A 25,747-nucleotide genomic window follows, 5' to 3' on the forward strand; every position below is an offset into this window, starting at 1 on the left:
CTCCCACTAATACTTAACGTAAGGACTTTTGGCTCGAAAGTAAAATTCAAACTGATCCAATCCAATACTATCAACCTTCCAGTAGTTTGATCACGGAGATACTACAATTTTATACACCTCTATGGCCATGTTATTTCCTCAAAGTATATCTTATTCAGTGCTTTTAGCTTAATGAGACGAACATACTTTTAGAGCTTGAGCATTGTAGCAAAGCTCTACTGCATATCTTATAGAGCAGGAAAAAATGTATAAAAATGTATTGCACTTAGAATATGCCTTAACGTTAAATGATATATGTGGTAATACGCATTTTATTGGTCAATATCATATTTATATGGTATGAAAAAATTATATAGCTATTCCACGAGAGAAATAAAACTGTTACCGCAATATAAACTTTATCACTTTAAGTCATAAATATTTTGTATCAATAACAGTTTCTCGCGACTAGCGCGGTGTATTCTTCAAACAAGAAGTTCAAAGAGAGAGAATGGTTAAAGGAGTTCTACTGTCGTAAAGTTGGATACTATTAAAAATATTTGCTAAGTATTTAAAAGTGATATAGCGTTCGATATTGCAACTTATTTTGCAGCGACTCTTGCAAGATATGAAAAACAATCATTTTTTAACATTTGATTTCTGTTTATTTATGTACACAAAATTATATCCAGGAGCATTTATTACAATAGAAATTGAACTTATTTCAATAGAAATCTCTTCCAGTAGAGCCGTGAGAGGATATTCATCTCAATATTGGAGAATGACGGAAAGAGAAACGTTCTTTAAGAACAATAGGCTGGGATTAAATATTATATTCAAGAGAAGACAGAGAATGCGAGTATTTCTACGAAAACAAATTGGCTCTTATTTTTTTTCAAAGTTACTATTTCAGTTTTATAGAAAATCTGGATTTTAAATGTCATTAAGTACAGATTAACAAGGCGACGTCAAAGCAGTGCAAAATAAGAAACTGTGATACAGTCAATGACGGACCTATAAAAAAAGAGGAAGAAATCTGCCAATAGCAACGCTTAAGCGAGGGTATAAAATTAAATGGGTAAGAGGCGTTTTTACAAGTTTATCGAGCGTTCCACATCGGGCAGACGGCTAATGGTCTGGCGGGCGCCGCGCACGCTGCCTGTCTGTCTGGCTGTGACGTGCACGGCCGCCACTCTGGACAAACCGACACTTGGACCTTACCAATTTCCGATCGATCGCCGGCCAAAACGTTACACTCAAGCCTGTCATGCTACAGTTATAGATGAAACGATAAGTAGTTTAGAAGGAAACAGGTGAAGTGAGAACAATAAGGCCAGAATAGCTCCTTACTTACACTGAGTTGCGCGGACGGCTGGCCCCGGCTCCGCTTTTAATACGGATTTATAGACTCAAATTAATCGTGTAAGTAGAGAGCCCGAAGAAACTTGCGTGAAACGCGATAAAGGACCTCCATTCGTTCGAAAAGCCGTTCATTGTGATTTAACTGAATTGACTTTCTCTTTATTGCAAACTTTCCTACCGGTGGAACGTATGCAATACCAAATTTTGAATTAAACCAATGCCTTATTTGAATAGTTCTCAACTTTACTCGAGAACGTCTAAAGTTTTGGAGATCCCAGTATTGCTTTCATAATACATTGTATGTCCGATGAGATATTAGTTTAACAAATACTTGAAACATTTATATTACATTAGCTTTTACACGCAGTTTCGCCCGCGCAAAATTAGCGACACCTTCAAAAGAATACATGTATTTCGCAAATCCCACTAGAACTATAGTTTTTACCGGGATGAAAGTCTCCTGTTTTTCTTTAGACCCTTAATTATATATACGAAAAATTTCAAGCTTGTTTCAGTAGATAACGCGCGTAGAAAACTAACAAACAAATAAACGTACTTTTGCATTTATATTAGTTGGGATGATTAACTTTATATGAATTAGAACCGTTGAATCAAACGAGACAATAGGTAATTTGAATAATCATTTTAAGATGTGAAGTTTTATTTAAATGCAATTTTGTGTTATTCGAGAAATTTAAAGAAACTGACATTTCAAATATTCTACAGCCTTTTTCACATGAAAATAGAAGGCTCGGAAGAGTAGGCGTTACGAAGCGGTCTAGTTTGGTTTGATGTGAAGTGCGACTGGGTCTCCGGAACGACACGTCAGCCCACAATCTCATTTGTGCTTCCCACTAGAACGAGCCACATGTAGGAAATGAGATGCGATTAGCTTAGCTTACCTAGGTAATCCACCTGCACATAGATATCGAGATAATAAAACATATGACAATCACCAGTTCATATGAATGAATAAAAAATGGAACTGCTTGTTTTTTAAATATTAAGTCCAAATTAATTAGAATGAATTAAATCTCTCAGTCTAAAGACTACAATAAAACAAAAATGACAAAAAAGTTCTGAAACGTTCAACCGGGAAATCGATCGTACGTAATTTATGAATGGCATTTGAAACCGAATGGCTTCCCAGAAGTTTTGGAATAGAAAATTCTCAAGGAATAGTAATGTTTTGCGTCAGAGAGAGCCCCGAGCCGCTTACGCGGCCACACGCCGAGACTGCATAATACATTGCGCGAATGCACCGCAGTTTGATCCCCTTCTAGACAACGAAAGTATAACTGTGCCTGGGAGTCTGAAGTAGAAAGTTCTCTTGATGTTCCTTCAGTTTTGTACCAAGTGCGGACATGAACCGGCAAGGGGCTTTACAGTTTCGACGTAAATTGACAAAGTTTTGGAAATGACATCGCTTTGTCTTCTTAGCAAGGTATATCGACCATGTTCAATTATTTATGACTAATCTTAAATGGATATTGAAAGAGCGTGGGTTATTGATTTATTCTAAAAATATAGTAGAAATCACGAGTTTAGTACAAAGTTTTTTCGGGAAGCAGCATACTTAGTACTACCAAGGTGAGGTGCGAAAATTGATGGATAACCCGGCCTAAATCAACACACGCCATTATTCAACGCTTCATATTTACAGAATAAAATAACATTATCATAAGAATATGATCGATCGATCGTCGAAAAGTTGGCACTTTTTGAGAAAATAATACCTTAATCCACATAGAAATGCTGAGTAATATTGTTTAGAAGCATAAGTTTTTTTTAATAAAATGCATCCAACTATATTTTAGATAATATTGTTTTCAGATTGGATTTACTAAATCGCCATTCCTGAACCGAAATGAAATCAGCTGCTGTCCGACTTCCATAAATTTTAAAATTAGTATTAAAAAAAGTATAATACTCAAACATCAAATAATGATTACCTTCCTTTAAACATTGCAACTTTCAAAATTACACATTAGGAAGGTAACAAAGGATTTAAGTAGTTCATTAAGGTAATAGAACAAGACAATAGGAGCGTCAGCCAAGATGGCTGCAAAATGAACAAAAGTAGAAATGAATGCAATAGTTCCACAGTCAGGTATATAGGCTATAGGGAAAGCAATCTGGCATTTATTAATGTGGATCGCCTCAGTAGCTCCAGACAATGGTGCGTGTTTCTACAAAATATTTTGCACCATGGCGAGCCCATAGTTTAAGCAAATGACGACCTTCGTGCAGAAGATGCGAATAAAAATAAAACTTTCAACATACATCCTCTTTCGTTACTAAACCTTTCATAAATATCTGAGCAGGCTCAGTAGCTGTTTATTTTTTAGATCCATGCACAATTTACAGTCATTCAGAAGGCCCTTTTATTTTTTAACATTCTTATTCTTTTGTGAACTTGATATCTTTGCATTGGCAATAATGATGTGGACGTTATTTTACAAAATGTTAGACTATATAAGCTATGATTGTATTCTTATTTGCTCTTTGTCTAGTTATGCAAATTTTATCTTTATTTTAACATTCAAGGCTATTTACCGTTTTTAAATAAAGATGACAGATCAGTTTCCTTACATTCCTAGTTTATTTTAATTGAATTACAAAATGAGTTTCCTCCACGCGGTAATTGATGGTTGAAATGTAATTATTTTAGTTAAAAAATTTTATTTGTTACGTTTTGCTCCAAGAGGTGCAACAAAGGTGAATTTGCGTAGACAGTAAATTCAGAGAAAATCGAAAAAATTGAGTCATTTTTGCTGAGCGCAGTTACGAAAGATAACCGAGTGAGATCTTGGTGTTGTGCCAAGAGTAATCATGAAAAATATGACGAGGACATTGCAAGATATTGAAATACAAATTTTACAAAAATATTATGCAGAGCAGGATTACTTTGTAGGTGAGTGAAACTAACTTGGACGGGAACGGTCTATTAAGGTTCCAATTATGTTGTGAAATTATAAAACTAATTTTTATCTAGACTTACTTTTAAGCGAGCTCTTTTACAATGATATGACTCCGGGCCAAAATCTGAAACAAAGAAATATTATTAGACATTAATTTAATAAATTGTCTAAAGAACAACTATTGACAACATAGCTAACGTATTGGCATGTAAGGAGATAAAATAGATACTGAAAGACGCCTGATAAGTTAGGACATTTATTTCAGATGTGTATCGTGTTAATTGGAAGTGGAAACAATCAACGCTGATTGAGGAAGTTGGAGGCAATGTACCGCAGATCAATTCCAAAACGATATCATTTAAGTTCACTGAGCACACATTGAGCGCGAATATAAAACTAAACCAATTACAAGTTTTCCAATATGCCCCGCAAATTATACCAATGTTAAACTCGCAATAGCCTCTCAACGCGGCTTCTTGTAGACTTCCTCCTGAAATATAAGTTTGAAGCGCGTACTTTCAACACATTTTTCAAGTCACATTTTTATCATGACTAGCTCTTGACTATCATACTTGAAACTATACTTTTCCAAGTTTTATAATTGAATCTATAACAAATCTCATTTTCTTTAAAATTCCAAAAGATATGTAATTTTGAGTGACACTTGGGGTAATCCATCGAATTTTTTTTTTATTAAAGCTAGAAATTTCTTTTCGGTTTCTCTGCGGTTGAGGAAACTGCTGGTTTTCGACAGTTAAAGAGATGACGCAATACTCTTAGAATTTTATACCAGATCCTTCATGGTGAGTTATCTTTTTGCAAGTTTATAAAGCAGTTTCATGTATCAAACAAATTAATTATGCTAAACGAGATTTTAGGGTAATATAAGCCAACATGTTTACTCTTAAACCCACTTATCGTTAGCAACCCTATTCATTTCAAGGTTATTCGTTTAATTTCTCAAAGGGTGGCCTGCGGTGTTAAATAAGGAGTAGAATGCCTATAGTGCGACGATTGTTTCTAAATCCTCGTTTGAATCTTTAAGAAATCACAAAAATAACTTTGCGATGTAACAAAATCATAGAAAGGGTCTAAAGTTAAACAAGAAAATTGATTATAGAAAAAAAATCCCCGGGTGACGATGTCCTTTTCCTATATCTCTCAAATTTGGTCGTAAAGTGAAAATTGTACCATAAATAATAACCATTATCTTGTTAATGCGTAAATTAATTAAGAAACAAGGGACTTTGGAATAATCGAGCAACGAGGTTGTAATGAATAACGAACACTATGGTACCACTAATGTGCTGTGTTTATGTTGCAAATTTCCAAGTGGGGAGTTAAATTAAAACAATAATCTTACTAGTGGCAAAGTTAACAGTGCAATCGGATCGTTTTCTTAGTTCTATCATTTTTATTTGGGGTGAAAAAGCCGAGCTTGAAAACTCCATTACCGTGCGGCATTCTTTTCGTGACACAATACGCGTTAACCGACAAAATGAGAGCGTCGCGTAGCTAGTTACGGAAATAAAAGCCGTTATTATGAATCGCGCCGCGGAGCTTGGAGCCACGCTCCCGCGTCGCAGGTAAACACTGTTATTTGCATTACACGCCCCGGCCCTTGGCTAGGATTTGTGACATCCGCCGGTAAGCTTCCCGAGCTCTCGCGTGGCAACTCTAATTATTGCTGAATTCATTACGGCACTGCGACATGTGCAAGATTGGATTCCGTCACAACAGACCCGCCTGCGCGAATTCGACCGTGAACTTATTCGTTTAGTCAACAAGACACGTGTATGCAAAGTGACTGAAGAGGCAAAAATGAAAATTACTTAGATTTATTAAGGAATGCTAAAATATACTAGTTAGTTATTTATTGTGAACACTTGATACATTTGCTAAAGAGTGGTAATGAAGGTGACAAGGTGGTGGTGGTTCAAATACGTGAAACTTGAGGTTGAGGATGACCTATATAAATCGATTAAATATAGAACTTTTGCAGTGACGTCTGTAGTTTTTTTGACATTACTAAAGCTTGAACATCTCATTGTCTCCTCCACCATTTAATGCCTTTTAATCATCCGACCATCTTGGTGTCCTCTTTCTGTACTCAAATGAAGTTCTTTTTCGGATTCATTAGATAGATGTGTAAATTATATAACGTAAGTAATAAAATAATTTGTTGTAAGTTCCGTGCCTGGCGCTTACAAATACAAGCTCCGTCGTAAATAACCAGTAATTCAAGCTCAACAGCGAAAGCTATCAATTCTAAACTTCGGTAATTATAACACTGTTCAACATTTCCTCCGACATAATTACATTAATCTTTTTGAACCTACCCTGCACGTTGTTACTCAGGTTTCTTTAAATTAGCATACATTTGTGGTAAACAAAAGTTGTGTAGTTTATGTGCCCAGGAAGAATTTCTTACAGAAAAGCCGAGAAGTTTGGAGCTATAAAGATAAATGAAAAAAAAGACGTTATCACACTTACAATAGTGCTCAATTCAGATGTGGTGTATGCAATATATCAATTTCGAAATTCAACCATAAAATAGTGAATACCTTTGGTAATTATCCAAATAATCAAAATGTGAGGACCTTCATAAACACGAGTATGTACTTGTACTTAAGCGGTGGATGTCAGACCAAACTTTTGTGTTTACGTAAAAACTTTTAAACAAGAGCTATATAGTTAAGTTGTATAGGAACGTGGTTTCAAAACTTAATCGAAGTGCGAGACACGTTGTACGTAAAACTAGGAAAGTATGACTATGACAAAAGCACGTGCTCGCCTGTACCTGCCAAACTTTACGAAGGACATGGCGACATTATATAGGGGCGCTTCTGAAAGGCAAGGTGTCTCGCTTCGAGCCTTGGGGAATCCACAGCGCTTTAAAGCTGGTAATTTGATGTGAGTCTTTCGAGATTTTTCCATCTTCCTGGGTCGTTGAGGGAGCGGGCGGATTAGGCCACGCACGGCATGGGCGAGGGCGGCGACGCGCCAGATTAATGTCGCGAGCTTTGCGCCAAATTTAAAATGTCACGTTCCATTTTTCCAGCCAACAGAACCCGTCACCGACCCAAACGGTTGATGCATCCGATTGTTACATATCCGTTGTTTTATTTCTCGCGTAAATAACTTTAAGTAAAGCAATAAATATAAACCGTTTGTTGCAAATACTCGAAAACTTATTTCTTTAAGAAACTACCAAGAAACACAGGCACAACAGATTAGATAATATATAAATATCTCAGCGACATGATCAAGATTTGAGTAAATTTAATAACCTTAACCTTCGTATTTCCAATAACACGCAAACGAATTTGCAGGCAACAACTAGTTAGATAATATATAGATATCTCAGCGACATGATCAAGATATTTCTGGGGTCAATGTTTTCTATGTCTACAGCGAAGCCAACATATACCTACGTATACATATTATCTAAAATTTAGCTTACATGGAAACAGGGCGTAGGAAAAAAGGCAAAGTCGTAAAACTGGCGCCCACCAATCGCCAAATAAGGCCGGCGCGACTGTCGAGCCGAGCAGCTTCGTCCTTGACTCCCGGCCAAATGACATAAGTTGGCCCATGGGCGCGGATTCTTGACTAATCGATAAACAAGACGAAATGGATGAACAACTGAATCGCCGCACCCACACTAAGCTATTAACTTGTCGTTCAGTTAGGTCACGTTTCCATAAAAGTCCAAATTCGAGCGGCTAATGGCAAAACACGCTCGAATTTTCGGTCATAACAATAATAAAATTAAAAGTGGTGGAACAAATTTAAGCTTAAAATTATTCAAGTACAGTAAGCAGACTTCTATTATATAAGATAAGGTAGACACGGATATATTATCATGCCAAACTTTTCCAATTTTCATATTTCCCCAGAAGTCAGAGGTTCATAAAGAGCCCTAATTTTAATAATTTCACATTTATTCTGTGTGGAGTGCGTGTTCGTAGCGGCCATAAAATGTGCGTGTCGTTGGAAATGGATGCGTTCTGATATGGTGTAAATTTTCGGCTTATTATAGTAACCTTGAATTTTGATGGGTCCTATTTGACCCATCAAAACTTCAACTTGTTTTATAATAAAAATTATCTTTCACATCCACCAAAATGTACATAGATTCTCTTTTCGATATCAGAAATAACAAGCTGAATGTAAAAATTTTCCTTCAGATAAAACTTTCACAAACAATTACTGTTTCAACTTTAAATAAATAGTGTAGACAGGATTGATAAGTATAGCTAAAGTCAAGTTCAATGACAAGAAACCCACGTGTTCGCCCCCGTCGGTGCAAGATGGCAAGGTGACTGACTTCACCGTACATTAATTACGTGTATGCCTATTAAAGAAACAACATGAGTGAATCAACTGTTTGTGGTATCTTCAAGACTAGTGGGAGATTATAATTTTTTTATGCACAGCGGATTGATTATTAATTTTATGCTAGACTGAAAACATAAATATAGGAAAATATTTTTTTTTCACATTTCCATGTCATTATATTTACTGTCCAGTATGTCGTAAATAAATCCGTTGAATCGGAGTTCGGGAATGGGCGAAGGGCATTAAAGCGGTGATCGCTAAACGTCCACTTCAGCGTGTGCAAACACGAAGGCGTAATCCGTCGTCAATGCTGCCACCACTTAGAGCGCACCGCAAGCACCATATACCCTAATTGAACGCCAGCTAATCTGTTTACATCACGAATCTATAATAGGGAATTTCAGAATTTAGGTAACATTGAATTTAGTTAAAAATAATATATATTTATTTATTGATATTAAGAGAGAGTGACAAATATAGTCTCCATTTTTAAGCTTAACGGAAAATTTAAAGTATGATATGAATGCGAATTGCCAAGCCCAAGTTGCGTCCTTTGCCTTTCTTCGGGAGTAATAAGCTTGACACATTTTTATCCAGTTGTAAAAATGTATAACCCTCCCTTACCTTACCGCAAATTTATCAGCAGTTAGCAATTGCTTCCCAACTAAAAAACATGCCCTTGAAAAAAACGTAAAATGCGGCGCCCAAAAGTGATAATAAAATTAATAACGTATTAAAATGAAACAGGCTTATTGAAAAAAAAATTGCTAGTAAATAATAATTTATTGTGAAGCTAAAGCTTTCGTCGTTCGCGACGACGTTAATACAAACTAACAATGTAAAACAGTTTTGGTGAGAACTCTAAACCGATGACCGCACACGCTATATGAGCATTAGTTCTTACTTTTGGCCTTGATTTAAAGTATCTTGATATTAAATTGATTTCATTTCCACATAAAACTTATCGCTTAATATAATGAGGTCATGTCTCAAACTGCACCATCGTTCGTCGCGAAGCGGCCGCTGCACTCAATGATATCATCTAATCCAGTGCAATGCCTTCTACATTTGAGTTTTGTGAATGATGTTAAATATTTTTAACATGTTAGATGATCATTGGGTTACAATTATACAATTGATGAACCATAGGCATAGGCTACATGCGGAGAAGTTGACGATGAATATTCACAACGCCCAACCGAACCTCGTCAATAAAAGGACCATGAATGAGCAAATCGATGAAAATCTTCTAGAGTACAGAAGTATTATAGGAGTGCATTATAACGCTACGGCATCCAAGTTCGAAAAGCGGAAAATGTGATTGACGTTTGAAAAGAAAACTTTTCCCGGAGACTTATCCCCGACAAAACCCTTTGAGCCGTCGGGCGCGGCATTTACTTATAGGTACCTCTTCTCGTTGTTGTTGCTAAATATTTAGCATGCACTTTAAAGCAGAACGCTAACAGTTCGTTAAAATAATGTAAATATTGTGTTTACACTCGCGCAGTACAAGGAAGGTTAGTACTTATTTGTTAGTATAGCTTTGATTTGCAAATTAAACAATAAATTATAATAAAATATGCAAACGTAAACATTTATCTAGTTTTTGTTTATAAATGATTTAAGGATATAGGTATTGTACGTATCACAATAATAATGAATCACTACATAGTATAAAACAAAGTCGCTATTTTAGTCTGTCTGTATGCTTAAATCTTTAAAATTACGCAACGGATTTTGATGCGGTTTTTTGTAATAGGTAGAGTGATTCAAGAGGAAGGTTTTTATGTATAATAACATTTATAATTTTGCACCCGTGCGAAGCCGGGGCGGGTCGCTAGTTAATCATAAGGGTGAAAAGAACATACATACATACATACATACATAAACTCACGCCTCTTTCCCGGAGGGGTAGGCAGAGACTACCTCTTTCCACTTGCCACGATCCCTGCATACTTCCTTTGCTTCATCCACATTCATAACTCTCTTCATGCAAGCAACAAGAAAAGAACATATTGATGACATTTTATGTTTGAAGATAGATTAATGAAATGGGACATTACGCTTAAACACTTTTTCAACAATCAACTGCTTTAGGTTATATAAGGGTTTAACAACCCTAAGTCAATGAAATTTAAAAATAATTCACATGCTCAACTGCTGTTTATTTGCCAATAGCTAAAAATACAATACATGCATAATTTAATATCCGTAAATACGATCATATTTCTTCTTTTCGTTCGCAGTTATCATGGCTTCCTATTCCTGAACGTCGTAAAGCCAGAATTCTTTGTTTGTTGTACTCTCTACTCAATGATGCTCACTCTCCTCTTTACTTAAAATCTAAATTCCCGCTTCTGAGTTCCGCCCATTCCCGTTCTCTTCGCTCTGCAGACAACCTGACTCTGCGTACTCCTCTGTTCCGGTCTACTTTTTTGGAGAAATCTTTCCAGGTTCAGGCTGTGAGGCTCTGGAATGCTCTTCCTGAAATGATTAGGAGAGCTCCTAGTCGCTCTGCGTTCAAACATGCTGTGAAGGGGTTCTTTCTTCGGCAGATTAATGATGGGTCATCCTAATTATATATGTTATATATTTTATGTATGTATATGTATTTATAGTGTATATTATGTATCTTGTATGTATTTACGCATTTTTTTTTTGTAATGTATGTATTTTGTCAGTATGCATGTGCACTTTATCGCACCACCAACTTAGTTTTTTCTGTTTGGTCAGCTGGTTGACTGGTAGAGAATGCCAAGCGGCATTAAGTCCGCCTTTTGTACATTTTTGTTTTTGTGCAATAAAGTTTAAATAAATAAATAAATAAATAATGATAGCTTTAGTCACATTTAATCAAACAACCATGTATACCGACCGATAGGTATTTTAATAAGAGGAAAAACGGTCATTTTTCAGATTATTTAAAAATTAATCCTATTAACTCAAAGATGGTTTCAGAATATGTAATGCATATTGTTATGTCAGTTAATACCATTGAATCCCGGTTTAATTTACCATCACATTGTAAGCAACGTTGCGTATCGTCTCACAATCATTCTGTTAATATTTATTGATAGATTTATTCTTCAAGCTGCGCCCCATCTACTTGGTAGGACGAAATTACACGCTGAGTAATCGGGTGAGTCTGCTATCCGTTTCGCTCGATGATTTCGTTTTATGACTGTGATTTTTTGTTCGTCTTTAAGCCACTGATTCATTTAGTCTTGTCATTTGTATTTGTAATAGAGAGTTATCACGTCTTGAAGAGTTATTAATTCACCCAAGTCACATTACTCGTACTTGAAAGTTGTCAATTGATCACCGAGATACGAGCAATTGATAGATAATGCGTTCTATTAGTCGCCTACGTGTAACGGAACAATCAGATTTGTCTAATGGAGTAGGTACAACGATTGCAGCGAAACATTCGAGTGGTCCAATATTGCATAAAGTGGTATTCGGCCTTCGGGTCGGTAATAACCAAAAGTATGACTCAGTCCAGTATCTGTGTACAGAGTACAGACAGTTACATTTTCTTGGACTTTATATAAATTAGGTATTATTTAAAAAAAACTTCCTTTTGTATGGAGATAGAATCGGAATGACTTTTAACATTAGATAAATTAGTGGCAACTAACAATGGCTCGGCTAACTAGAAAGTGAGTCGAGCTGCTGTCGCGAGTGGTCTGCCGATCCTATCGATCTCGACTTCTTTACTCCAATTATAGTAAGGCTTAATGTTTTTACGATGTCTATGTTAAGCTGTAAATACATTTAATGAAGTATTAAATCAATGAAACGTTCACTTCTCTGAACCTATTAAATTATCGTCAATGTAAAGTTGATGTACTCAGATAAAAAAATGTTTTGCATTGTCACAATATTATTGAACTTTGGTATTTTGGAAAACGGAGTCAACGTTCACATTACGAACGATGACTTTTAATTCAAAGACTTATTTTATAATACATATATTTTGCGACAACATGCAATAAATTTGCCCTTTACGGAAAAATGGACATCTGTTCCCGTGGAAAAAATCCCTCCTTGGATGTAAAAGGACAAAATTTACGATCCGTGTAAACGTGGGTAGGCGGAGGTCGCCCACAAAGCGCATGCAAATGGGTCCATTGGAAGCAGGGTGCCTGGTTGGTAGGCATGGCACCAGAAGGAATAAAATCTAAGTACCTCGCTCTTTCACGACACCAGCCGAAGGATCACGTCTGGTCAGAGCTGCCAATTTACTGAACTTGCATGATTAGTTTTTTTTATTTTTTATTTTTCAATTCATTACTTACATATTAAGCTGGACTTAACAGTCCAAGATTTACCAGTCAATAATTTCAGATATTGACATAAATATGTAAATTAAATAATTGATTTTCACGGTCTTGTTATGTGAAGAAGTAAGATCGTTGTCTTCCGGTTAACCCAAAGCATCTTACATACCTTACTGATTGTTTAGAGCTGTTCATTATAAAATACCAATTGGAGACACTGCGATTTTAACAACAAAGAAAATAGGAAAACCTCTCATAACTTGAACATACGAATAATAATCGCATAATGTTAGAATTAGAAAGCGTTCAGAACATTTGTTTCTGAATCAGCGCGACGAATCGTGTCCAAATATAGAATTCAGTGCACTCCATGAACGAATATCTGCATCTGTCTGTAGTTCAGATTGCATCGACACTAAAATAACTTCGCTATAAGTAAGTATGCTTTAAATTTAACCGACTGAAGTAACCTGTGGTTTTAATAGCAGCATATTAATAATATCAGCGTTAATTTGACTCAGCCTTGCCGTAAAACATGTAAGGATATAGTAAATCTTGATTAAGCTATTTTCTTCCTTATAGCGAAGTCCCGGTTACATCCTCACCTCTCGTGAGAGCAGCCCGGAGTACGCTATTTGACCATGAATCTGAATTTTAGACAAAGCTACTCCGTTTTTTTAACGTAACTAAGGTTAACACAGGTTTTTAGACAAAGCAACTCCGAAATCTTGGTCAGATTTTATACAGAATTATAGAAATTTCATAAAATTGCTAAAATAATGGGTTTCCCCCAACTTATGCTGTAACGCGAATTTACGCCTAAAATAACAGCAAAACGGGACTGTGGTCATTGGATTAAGGTCAACGTCAATATGTCGCTAACTATCCTGTTTAAGTACCTAGAACAACATTAAAATATACATTAATAAATTTACCAGATTCGCCGGCTAAATGTCAAGGGTTATCAATAACGACTTTATATAATTTTATTTAACGGCATGACGTAACGCCCAGCGACCTTAATATCCTCGCCCACATGTCGAAGTAGACGACAGTTCGAGCTTATTTTGATAGGAAGTTCATTTCAGCAGTTTAGGGTCAATTCAGTCTCTTACATTTTATCCCAAAATCTAAGGAAAATGAAAGGTTGTTGTAAAAGTTGGTGTTTTAATTATCGCAGATGGATATGAGAGTTAAGAAATGAGCAGTCAAGACTGTTCGGAAAATTGTTACGTCAATTAATCTTAATCTTATTTATATTATATTTCAAGTATATATATCTAAATAATACGCCCGAATCTGCAACAAATGCACAGAGTAATACAGAGTATTTTGGGTACCCTGAAACTTTAATAGAGGTAACGGTACGGTTCTTTTAGGAACCATACGGAATGGTCGTATGTTCAGATCCAGATAATATACTCACAGTGACGCGCCATTATTATGGTAGTACACATGAATTTATGTCTTAGCATATAAAGGAATTGCATGGAAGTAATAAAACTAGTGGATTCAGTTCTCGTCTCGCCCACGCGGCAGACTTTAGGCGCCATGCGTATTCAGCTCTTACTAGCTAGACTAGAGCAACTATAGGATTTATTAGTTTCCTTAAATTAATTCGCCTAGCAATCCACATTTATTCTGTATGAAAATATTGATCGAGGACGTATGTTTTCGTGGCCCACTACCTAAATTATCTTTTTAGGGTTACATAAAATTTTTAATGTTACAACAACTAGTCCCGTTTGAAGATAAAAAATAACACAGTCAAGTACTTAACTTCAAAGACAACTTATTTAAGGCACAAAAACAGAGTGTGTAGATTGTCAGTATTTTTATACTTTATACATTAATAAAACATCAGATGCGCACGCACATATTGTTAGCGAAAAATTATGTAATTTTGATAAGGGTATACTTCAACTACCCATAAAAATAATATAACCGAGGTGTAATATCCACTTTATCAGTAGAACATCTAGGCAGTTATTAGACCATAACCAAGGAACCGAGCCTTACCTTGTAACACAATATACTCTGGTGTATCAGATGACACAACTCAACTTCTCAGATATTACATAAGTATTTATATTTCAAACCACATTGCTATATAAGTCAATTAAGGTACAGAATACACATTACTCATATTCATTTAAGTTATTTCCCCTTATTTGCTTTACATGCATGGTATTTAATTTCAAGAAAAAGTAGTGAAAACCAAATTATCCCTTTACAAACCTCGATCAATCGAAATAGTGATGGCGGGTGGTAATATCTGCGGAAAAAATTAGTGAATTTGAAATTAAACGAGATTTGGGTAACAGTTTTAATTGCCAAGAATGATTTGGGTCTCAGATCTCCACACAACTTGTGACCTAAGAGTGTCTGTCAACAGAAAACTTACTTAAACTTTACATAAGTATTAAAAGGTACAAGTACAAATTTCTTGGATCATTAGAATAAAAATTACAATACAAACTCCTCTCTCGCAGATTCAGAATATAGACCATAAGAATTCATAATTCTATTACGAATCATGAGGACATTAGAGACTATAAAAAGTATGTTCTCTAATTCACTGCATTTATGACAGAAAAACAAGATAAGTAGCAATGCATATGTACACCAACAAATATAGCTTCGTTTCCATTGGACAATTACGTATGTCTTAGTCAAGTTAGTGGAAAGTGGGGCGGTTGCACTTTCTCCCAGAGTAGAGCGGGTAACACGCTTGCAAATCAAATTGTGAGTAAACTGAAACGTGTATTTATAAACAACCATATGTGTGATCACTGTGTGTCAATTTAAATCGTAACTCATATTTAAGCAACAACACAAATATATACAATATTAGTCATGCATTTGCAGATAATTTAAAATTGAGACTAATGCATTTATTCAGGTAATTGTAATTGTATAAAATGTATAAGCAAAATTGTGTGGAACAACGGTTTTTGCAATGCGGTCCGTATGCACCATTTTATTGTTTTAGTAGTATAATATATAAACAACCTACTTGTACTCAAGCGGTTGCTACAGTACCTAACTTACTTATTACTGCTACACATATTGTAATGAAATTGTAATTTAAAATCCTTCTAAGTGATTACAATTTTGATGACAAAAGCGAGAATCGTATGAATACATTATATTTCTCAGAATAACTATTTCAAGTAAGTATTTATCATTCTGGGAAATGGAAATACTATCTGAAGCTAAGAGCAAAATACAGGACAAGTGCGAATTTGACTCTGGCACGAACGAAGGGTATAATACATTTTAATCGAATAGTTATAAAATTTCTATATAGCTATACCTACTTTTATCGAATCTGTAGGGTTAAAACAAGAAAACTTGTATTCTTCATGTTGCCTAGGCATATAGCTATATAAAGGGATTATTAGCCATTCATCCTCTTTATCGTTATTTCGAATCTTAAAACGCTTGGCTACACAAAAAGTGCAGAGGCCATCCGAGGACGACCGGCGGCGGGGCTGCGCCGGCGACTCGTGTGCAGACTGGAACCAAAACCAGTTTGCGAAACCCCTCTGTCGCCATAAATTTGCACGTTATGTCACGCGAGTTTTAGACCTGATTGCACTCCTTAGGGTAGTAACATATATATTACGTATGGTTTATACTAGTAACAGTCACCGATTAAAATATCTAAATTCGTGTTGAGATTGTTTCGAATTGAACCAAAAGATGAAATGAAAGGACATCTAATCAAGACGACAAACTTTTAATCACTTCAAAGTTCGAAATAAAAAAATTACCAAAAATCAGTACTTCACCAGTTTGTAAAATGAAGCTAGATATTAATTTGCATGCTTCGTAAGAGGCAGGGTGAGGTATTGTTTCGCTGGAGAACCAGTTTCGTGCATGTGATGTGGCGCACAGGCACAGACGGCTGTCTTATTGCTCTATTTATTATGACGTCGGTGTTTTATGTTGCAGGAAATGAGCTGGTACTGTTGTCGGGACTGCTTTTTTGTTTGGATTTCTATCCGGTTGGCAACAAAGAATACATCTATTGCTTTATGCTACCTAGTTATAGTAAATTTTAATAAGAATATTAGACATAAATATTGCGATGAATGTAAAATACCGTAAGGAAACCTGCACGTTCAGGCAAGAGATTGTGTAATAGTGTAATAGTGATAAAATATGGCCGCTGCAAAAGTTGCGAAGATCAGAGTGAATTTAAAGCCTGTCCTAATCTGATCGTAGTCAAGGAGGCCAGGCTTCCCTCAGAGATGCGAAGACAGAGGAACTATGACTAACTTCACTAGAAACATCATCATGTTCACTATGAATAACACCATGAGAGCCGACAAATGAACACAAGCACCAATTAAAGGAAACAGAAGCTGACATGATTCAAAGGACCACTTTTTGTTATCGTTAGGTACTTATCCAAGATAAGTAGTGATAATGTTATTTATAAATAAGCAGACAAAATAAAATTTTAAAAATTAAATCTGATCTGATAATATTTGATTATCTGTAACCGAACAGGATTTGCCCGAATGCCTAGGTACTTTCGCAGACGTCATTGGTGGATACTTAATATCACTGAGTCACCTTGCGTGGGCCAAGGTGGTTAGTAAGTGAATGTAAAATAGCCAACTCCTGCATCGAAATAAGTTTTGCGAAATATTACAAATACGAGGAACAAACAGTTCAGGCTATACAATCTTAAAGAATTGTGCATCACGCGAAATCCAGATGGAAGGTGAAAGCGTTATATTAGTCAAAACTTTTTCATATCATGTTGTATGGTTTTTGTGATTGTCTCATATGTTGCTTTTCTGACAGTGAAACAATAGTTTTTTCATGTGATCATTAATGGTTGGTTTATGATCACAAGTTTATAATGTAAATTGGTAAGATTTTTAGTGAATCGCATAATTCCACAAAACCAAATTATGTCCTTACTAACAATAAATAATTTGCAGGCATTTTCTGTTTTATTTTACAACATTACTTACATATACTCGTATAAACAATTTCACAACTCCCGTCGCGTCACATGTTATGATAACATCACGCTTATGAAAGTAAGAATCTAGCGTGAAAATGTCATGGTCCTAATGTATTGTTCACGATTAAGAAAGAGTTTGCGTACCCATTCGAAGATTTGGATTAATATTATATTGTACTGTGATACTATCTAGATACATGACACACATTTGGAAGCAGGAAATTAGAAGCAAGTTGATAACAATCAGAACACAACTCAACTGACCGATACAGGTTAACAAAATCTTGTAAAGTTAGTGACGTAATAAACTAGTTCAAAAGTAAATTGTATGTATCTTATACCTTAAAGCATTATTAAGTAAGTACGTACCTGAACGTACATTCAGAAATTAAATCTCGAAATTCAGAGGAATGATATCATCAATGAAAGCAAGAATTAAACAACTACAGTAAATACTGTAAGCTAAAAATTTCAGCAACCGTTTTTTGGAAGCTATTCAAAACCTGACAAATGCAAATTACTATGAACTTTGTATTACAGGAGTCTGGTTCCAGTGAATAGAAAATCTCATTACTTGTGTGTACACAGGTACAGAATACTGGATCTAGATAGAGCCTTGATAAGCCAACGCTCGAATTCGCTAGAGAAACATATACACATGTCGTACATACAACATGTACAGAACTCCATAGGGTACAGTATGGCATTTTGAACTTCTGTCCCAGAGATATACTTTGAATGACATTTCGCCATATAGGAAAATTGGATCTATAAATCAGTGGGAGTAGAAAATCGGTGTTTGTGTATTATATAATAGTTACCATTGACATTATAGAAATACTTACCAATACATACATACATACATATGATCACGTCTATATCCCTTGCGGGGTAGACAGAGCCAACAGTCTTGAAAAGACTGAATGGCCACGTTCAGCTATTTGGCTTAATGATAGAACCGAGATTCAAATAGTGACAGGTTGCTAGCCCATCGTCTAAAAGAGGAATCCTAAGTTTATAAGCCTATCCCTTAGTCGCCTTTTACGACATCCATGGGAAAGAGATGGAGTGGTCCTATTCTTTTTTGTAATAGTGCCGGGAACCACACGGCAACTTACTTACTTACCAATAATATTGCAGAATCAAGTCTGATTCGTAAATCTAATACTAATATAAAAAAATAATGGAAAGGTAATTGTTTGGGGCTGGTTTACTCGTAAAGTAGGTATATTCTATTTCTGTGCAAAAACTCATAGAAATCTTAGTGTCCAAAATCTATATTATATCAACAGGGACCACAACAGGCCCATCAGATTTTTCTCAATTTTTTCCAAGTTCCAACCCGGTTCGGTACAGCATTAAATAAAACCTTTATATATTTACTACTCATTTATTTATCAAAAAATATCAAACACTGTGGCGAGACCGTGCAGCATATAATTTAGTCCCTTACCCCCGCAACTCGATTCAAAGAAAGATAGGAAATTGACGATTTTAAGTTGCGATATCACGTCAAAATTAACCCTTCGACGGATATGAGTCATTACGGCGCTACCAGGAAATGTCATTAAATTTTCACGATGGCGTTTTATGTTACCCGCGCTGCTGGTTTCGCTACTTCATGCATATTCATCAAAATAAAGTTGCCGATTGAAAGGTTGCATATAAACACGCACCAGATTGTACAATGATTGAGTAATGGCCAAGTTAACAATATTGGAGTTTACCATTGTGGTTTTGAGGGTGCAGTTTCGCACGATGGCTCTGTTGCATTTTGGCGGACGGTCGTCGTCGGTCGGTCATTAGCAAACGCAACCCTCCACGGAGGGTTGAGGAAGTTCCGCGAATAGATCGGCGAGCGGCGGTGACTCAGGCGTCGGCGTCGGTCGTCGGGAAAATACCGATCGCCCACTCGATAACCACTTTCGATCCGATATTACTGCGTCGCCGTGCAATGCAATATCGATCGGACACTCGAATTACCATGTGAAAAATTAAGCTACCGATAACATTTATACGCGGTTTGCACGAAGCTCACAGCGAATGTGGTGATTTTGCTGACATTTTTTTTTACAAAGTCCTATTATTGCGAGGATTGCTGGTGCCCAGTAAGTATTACGTAGATAATACGTATTCAACACGTGGTGTAATGCTAGACTGAACAAACCAAGTGTAATAAGTCGTCCTATCCGATTAGCCTTAGCACTCGTATGAACTTACGGGCTGTCGACGGTTTATTTTTATGATGCAGTTACGAGCATAAACAAATCGGTTTCCACTTAAAGTTTTATGCATAGTGGAATATAAAATAACGTTTAGTGTAAAATGTTTAAAACAAGGAAGATAACATTATGAAAAGTAGTCATATGAGCAAATAGCTTGTTATAACTATTAAACATATTTAATTCCAAATAACGTCTTTTAAGGTTTTGAAAATAGGAATTTCTTTATATTACTTCTCATTAACAACTAGATTTGACTTAAAGCTTTGTAACGCAAAGGTAGCAGTGCGTAATGTACACGTAAAAAACGCATCTATCTGTCTCAAATTAATCAAAACCACTCCACTCTAGCTAGTAGTATTTGTTCATTACGAATAAAAATAAAAGTAACAATTAAAAATGTTAAGTAATGATAGTTATTCTACTCGGCAAATCTGGCATGCGTCCTTGTCTTTGTGGACTTACAATTTAGATCTTGATCTAGCGAATGAGTTGATTAATATCAGACAGAACGAACTTTCATTTAGTAGGCCAAGGCGTCTGAATTTGACATGAGTGAATGTTACGCCAAGTACCTCATGAAATTTTAATTTTCAATAATGCGGGAAGTGTAGAGGCACTGACTTATCTATAATTAATTTGCAGTTTAGAAAATGATTTTGTTTAAGTAAGTTTTATTATAATACTAGCATCTTACTGTAGTAAGTAGTTAAATGTTTACTCGTTTATTTTTATTTATGTTAGCCAATTGCGATACAGTTCGACATAAGGAACATCTAGACGCTAAACTAAGAACCGAACTATTTATTACCTTTATAATTAATCATTTGCAGTATGCTATACGCGACGCGAAAACAACTCCTTAGAGCGACTGGTGGTGCAGGGTAAAGTGGAGGAAACGAGACCATGCGGTCGATCCGATCAGCTATGCGCTGGACTGACCAAGTAAAATCAGAACTATGAAAGTGCGTATCAGACTGCGCCAGATAGTCTTCAAACAAAGAGAAATGGCAGAAGATCTTGAGGAAAACGTTGGACACGAACGCTCTGCCAAGAGAGAAACGACAAAGAAGAAGTATGCTTCACAACTGAGCGCAGCTGTCGAAGTAAAGGTGAAATTATCAACTTTCCCTGGGTTGGATACGTAAACAAAGTTGAGGTGCAGGGTCCCTGGAGATGGCGAGCGCCGGCCAGGTACCGCGGGTTTCCAGCAAATTTCCATAATTGGCCAAATAAAAAAATGTCATCATCATACATTTTGTTCATCGTGTTATATCTCCCAAGGGCTTGAGTAAAATAAAATAGGCCGACCGGCGAGTTTCAACTGCCTACCGTTCACCTTTACAAATATAATATTATATACTGGCAATTAATTGTTATATTCCATACATAGGTAAGTAAACAAATGAAGAAAGTAAAACAGGATATTAAAAAAGAGTACCTACTTTAAAGAAGAATAACAGTTATCTCTTTTTGTAGCTTTGATTGTTATAATAAATTAGTTCAACGACAACGACATACATATGTATTCTAAGAGACATAAGATAGTTACTTACTACTTTCGCTCGTATGTCTTACAACATCATCTCTCACATATAAACATATTCACTTAGTCAAGTATGGCGAATCAGGTCTGTCTTTGAAAAGAGCAAAGCACATGTGCCCGACACATGTCGAAATCAGGATTGATAGGACCAGCGACTCGGAATGCGCAGGTTGCCAGTTAAATTCAATTATATTTAATTGGTGAACAGAATCATTTTGAACGTACCTAAGGGCATACTACTAATTGAATATTAATACATATATATATAAGTAATGTAATGTACATGTTGTTAAAGATCATATGTTTCTATCGATGCAGACTGGACAAAAGTATACCTACATTTCAAATAATTGATATTCCCTTGTATTGAAAAATCTAGAAAAACATCTTTTTCGAAGTAAAACAAAATGGTGAAGACAGACAAATTTTTATTTCAACATACACTTTTACTGACTGAGGAAATAAACTCCAAGTAGCAGCAAGATTTACAATTTAACTAAGTAATTATCGATTCAATGGACTCGTCTTATCTGCAATATTATTCATAAGGAAAAAAAAAGGAAATGGATTTGTTAGAATTAGATTCTATTAAAGAGAATATTGGATATTGTTTTGTACTCGAGTTCCGAAGGCGGGCTCGTTTAGACTTTATTACTGTTGGCGTATTTCCATTTATTGTGCCAGTATTGGCTTCAGGAATCAATCAATTTGATGCTCGATTTTGTGCGGTGCCTTCTACAGAACCTGACCTTATTTATAATGAGATTGAGTTTAATAAAATGGCGCTGTTTCTACTTTTGCATGTTTGTGTTGGGTTACTTAAATATTTTCTAAATAATCTTTCTCTCAGAATATTTAAAAAGTACAATCCATATTCTTGTGAAACAAGTGTATTTTGTTAGTGAAGAATAACCAGTATTTAATTATATGAAATTTTTCCCTTTAAAAACTGGACAGGATTGATTTTGATAAAATGTTGACACAGAAAAATAGACCGTTAGTACTAACACAGCAAAGGCCTATAATCTAACATTAGTAATATTTTATGTATACAAAATAAGGTCTTTTAAAAAGGAACATCGCAAACCACTCATGTTTATTCAAACGTTGCAGTATGAACCTTTTGTGATCGATTAGTCTGTGAATAGTGAATCTTTGAGATTATCTTTCACAATAGCATCCGATATGCCTTACTTTCCAAAACTTTGCGTGAAAAGCAAAGTAACTAAGGGCTCAATTCTGAATAAGAAACTTTTCTCATCCAATTTGTCGCACCTCACACTTTTATTTTCCCAAATACACCTTTTCAGCCTTATTACGCGGCGACATAGACCGAAAAGTGTAAGAAAATTGCTTGATACGTAGCATTGGAAAAGTGTCCTGCTCTCATAAAACTCCCACATATTTCACGACAAATAAACTTCTCATCCTATGAAATTTCCTCTGGAAGCAGTTCACTGCAGGTAATATTTCAAAACATGTGTCATTCATAACTTTCGCCCTCGCAATGTCTGTCGATGGAGCTCGGGCGAAAAGGTCTCAATAATAAATTTTTCGTGAGCCCGCTCCGATCCCAGGTACGTTTTACGGCTGCGCAAGGGAAAATAAAGAAAAATAAAATAAAAGTCACAATGGCCAACATAAAACTATTTTCTCGAATATACAGCGCACAAAAACTTGAAAACGTATTGCGGACAGATATTGTTCCGTAAAATAATAGCCTCTTTGATACGACACTGCTCCTCTGCCTTATTCTGCAAGACTCAGTGGTTGGAAATTGGAAAGTCCTGAATAGAAATATATCAAATACACGAATATTTAAATTAGAGAACCTGTGATAGTTGGACTGACCTCGATTCTTATTTCATGGTTTGATTTCATGTTACGTAAAACTGGGAAACCGAACGAACGAATTTAAATAAATCGATGAATTTGATATTAGGTTTTCAACAAAAAAATAGCAAAATTGGAACAGTTCAATTTAAAAATATTCAAATTGGGTATCATAGTGAAAAACACCCTTAAGCCTTGTGAATGGTTTCGTAAAATACACAGTTCTTTAAAACATTTCAATTATAAGTGACTTTATTAACCTACCAATTACAATTTCAAAAAGTAGAAGGATTAAAATTACGGCATTTTTAAGTTCAAACAGTACAAGAATTAGTGAAGTATGTCTGAGATTTACTCTATCATGAAAGCATTAGACAGTTTTATAGCGCATACGAACGTTACGACGACAACAATGAGTGGCTACCTCATAAAATACTAAACTTGTGTAACTACGTAGCCTTTGTGTGAAGTTTCAATCACGTCGCAATTCCTATACTAAGTCGTTACAATGTTAGCGTACAGTGTACCAAAGTTCTGAGACAGCTTAGATTTCATATTAAAAATCTCAATCCCGACTAATAGTTATTAAAAAGTTAACATTACTTGTTTATTTATATTTTTCGAGGCATATTTATGAAGAGTAATTTGCGCTTTTAGCATATACGCCTTGAGTCTATTGGTCCATACTAAAAGTTTAAACGTCTACTATATCGGTTCAATATTAAACCAATCTTAAAAAAATATTGCCACGGTGTTAAGTTAGCTTGAGTAAAAAATTTACTTACAGCATTTAATAGCATACTTACCTATGTGGTAGGTATAAATAATAATATTTCTGCTCTATGCCGACGATCAGGTTATACTGGCGTCATCAGCGGAGGAGTTACAGGAGATGGTAAACTGTATGCATGAAGCTTTAAAAGAGAAAGGAATGAAAGTGAACGTAAGTAAAACTAAAACACTGGTTTTTGAAATGGAGAAAGAAATGACAGCATGTAATATTTTGATTGGAGGAGAAAAAGTGGAGCAAGTGAAAGAGTTTGTATATCTAGGATCAAAGTTTACATCAGATGGCAAGTATGATAGTGATATTGAAAGGAGAGTGAACGCGGGGAACATGGTGAATGGAGCTTTGCATGCCTTTATGAGCAGTCAGAAACTATCCAAAAAGGCTCGACTGGCTGTGCACAGGGGCGTGTTGGTCCCGACATTAATGTATGGGAGTGAAAGTTGGGTATGGCAAAAGAAGCATGAAAGCAGAATAAATGCAGTGGAAATGAGAGCGTTAAGGAGTATGATGGGTGTGAAATTGAGTGACAGGATAAGGAACAGCGTGATAAGGGAATGTTGTGATGTGAAAGAAGATGTAGTTACAGGAATAGAAAAGGGTATGTTAAGATGGTTCGGTCATGTGGAGAGGATGAATGAAAGCAGGTTGACTAAGCAGATATACAAGGAGAGTGTGGAGGGAAAGGTCGGAGTGGGAAGACCTAGACGAACGTATCTTGATCAAATTAAGGACGTCCTGGTAAAGGGTCAGGTCAAAAGTACCCGAAACCGCCGAGCTTGTATGAAGAGAGTTATGAATGTGGACGAAGCGAAAGAAGTATGCAGAGATCGTGGCAAGTGGAAAGAGGTAGTCTCTGCCTACCCCTCCGGGAAAGAGGCGTGATTTTATGTATGTATGTATGTATGTATAAATAATATTTCATAGCATCCATATTAAGCGAGGACGATATTGTGTGCCAGATTTCTACGGAGCTATACAATTTCTGTAAACAAAATATTTTTGGGACTAAACATTTGGAATGCCGTGTCAGTGTCGCGTGATGGTGGGCATTACGCCAGGGCTTGGGGGAACTACTTTGCACGTTATAAACCTTGCTTATGATCACGTTCAGCTTGCTAAGTATTCGAGTGACGTTTCCATCGCATGTGTGTTCGTTATGATCGTAGATTTTTTTAAAACGAGCTTTCGAGTATCAATTCAATTTGATTATACAGACAAATTGCAGAAATTGAGCTAGCTAGATATAAAAATAGTATGATTTTTATGCCAGATCCGTTTACGTAAGAGTAGAATTGGGATCACTATCCTCCCTGTAGACGTCGTAGTCGACAAAAGTTCATATTGCGAGTAAGTACATCAAATCTTAGGAGATTGCAAGGTGGATTGGTATTAAAAGCAAACAGACCTTTTAAAAGTTTTAGTTTTTTCAGATCATGTAAAGGTACTCCTTACTTTGTGCCTGTCTATCGCAGAACCAGAGTTTTGGTTC

The 25,747-nt window shown here is 35.8% G+C and overlaps 1 protein-coding gene across 1 annotated transcript in view; it reads right to left on the reverse strand.

Annotated features, from left to right (window-relative positions):
- LOC106143087 (protein muscleblind) overlaps positions 1–25,747 on the reverse strand; it is a 115,463-nt gene that overhangs the window by 82,296 nt on the left and 7,420 nt on the right. Inside the window, exon 2 of the mRNA XM_060945616.1 lies at positions 4,343–4,386. The gene's annotated coding sequence lies outside the window, so the exon portion shown is untranslated. The remainder of the gene's footprint in view (positions 1–4,342; positions 4,387–25,747) is intronic.

The sequence above is a fragment of the Amyelois transitella genome, chromosome 2 (genome assembly GCF_032362555.1).
Source record: "Amyelois transitella isolate CPQ chromosome 2, ilAmyTran1.1, whole genome shotgun sequence".
In the NCBI taxonomy this organism is placed as follows: domain Eukaryota; kingdom Metazoa; phylum Arthropoda; class Insecta; order Lepidoptera; family Pyralidae; genus Amyelois; species Amyelois transitella.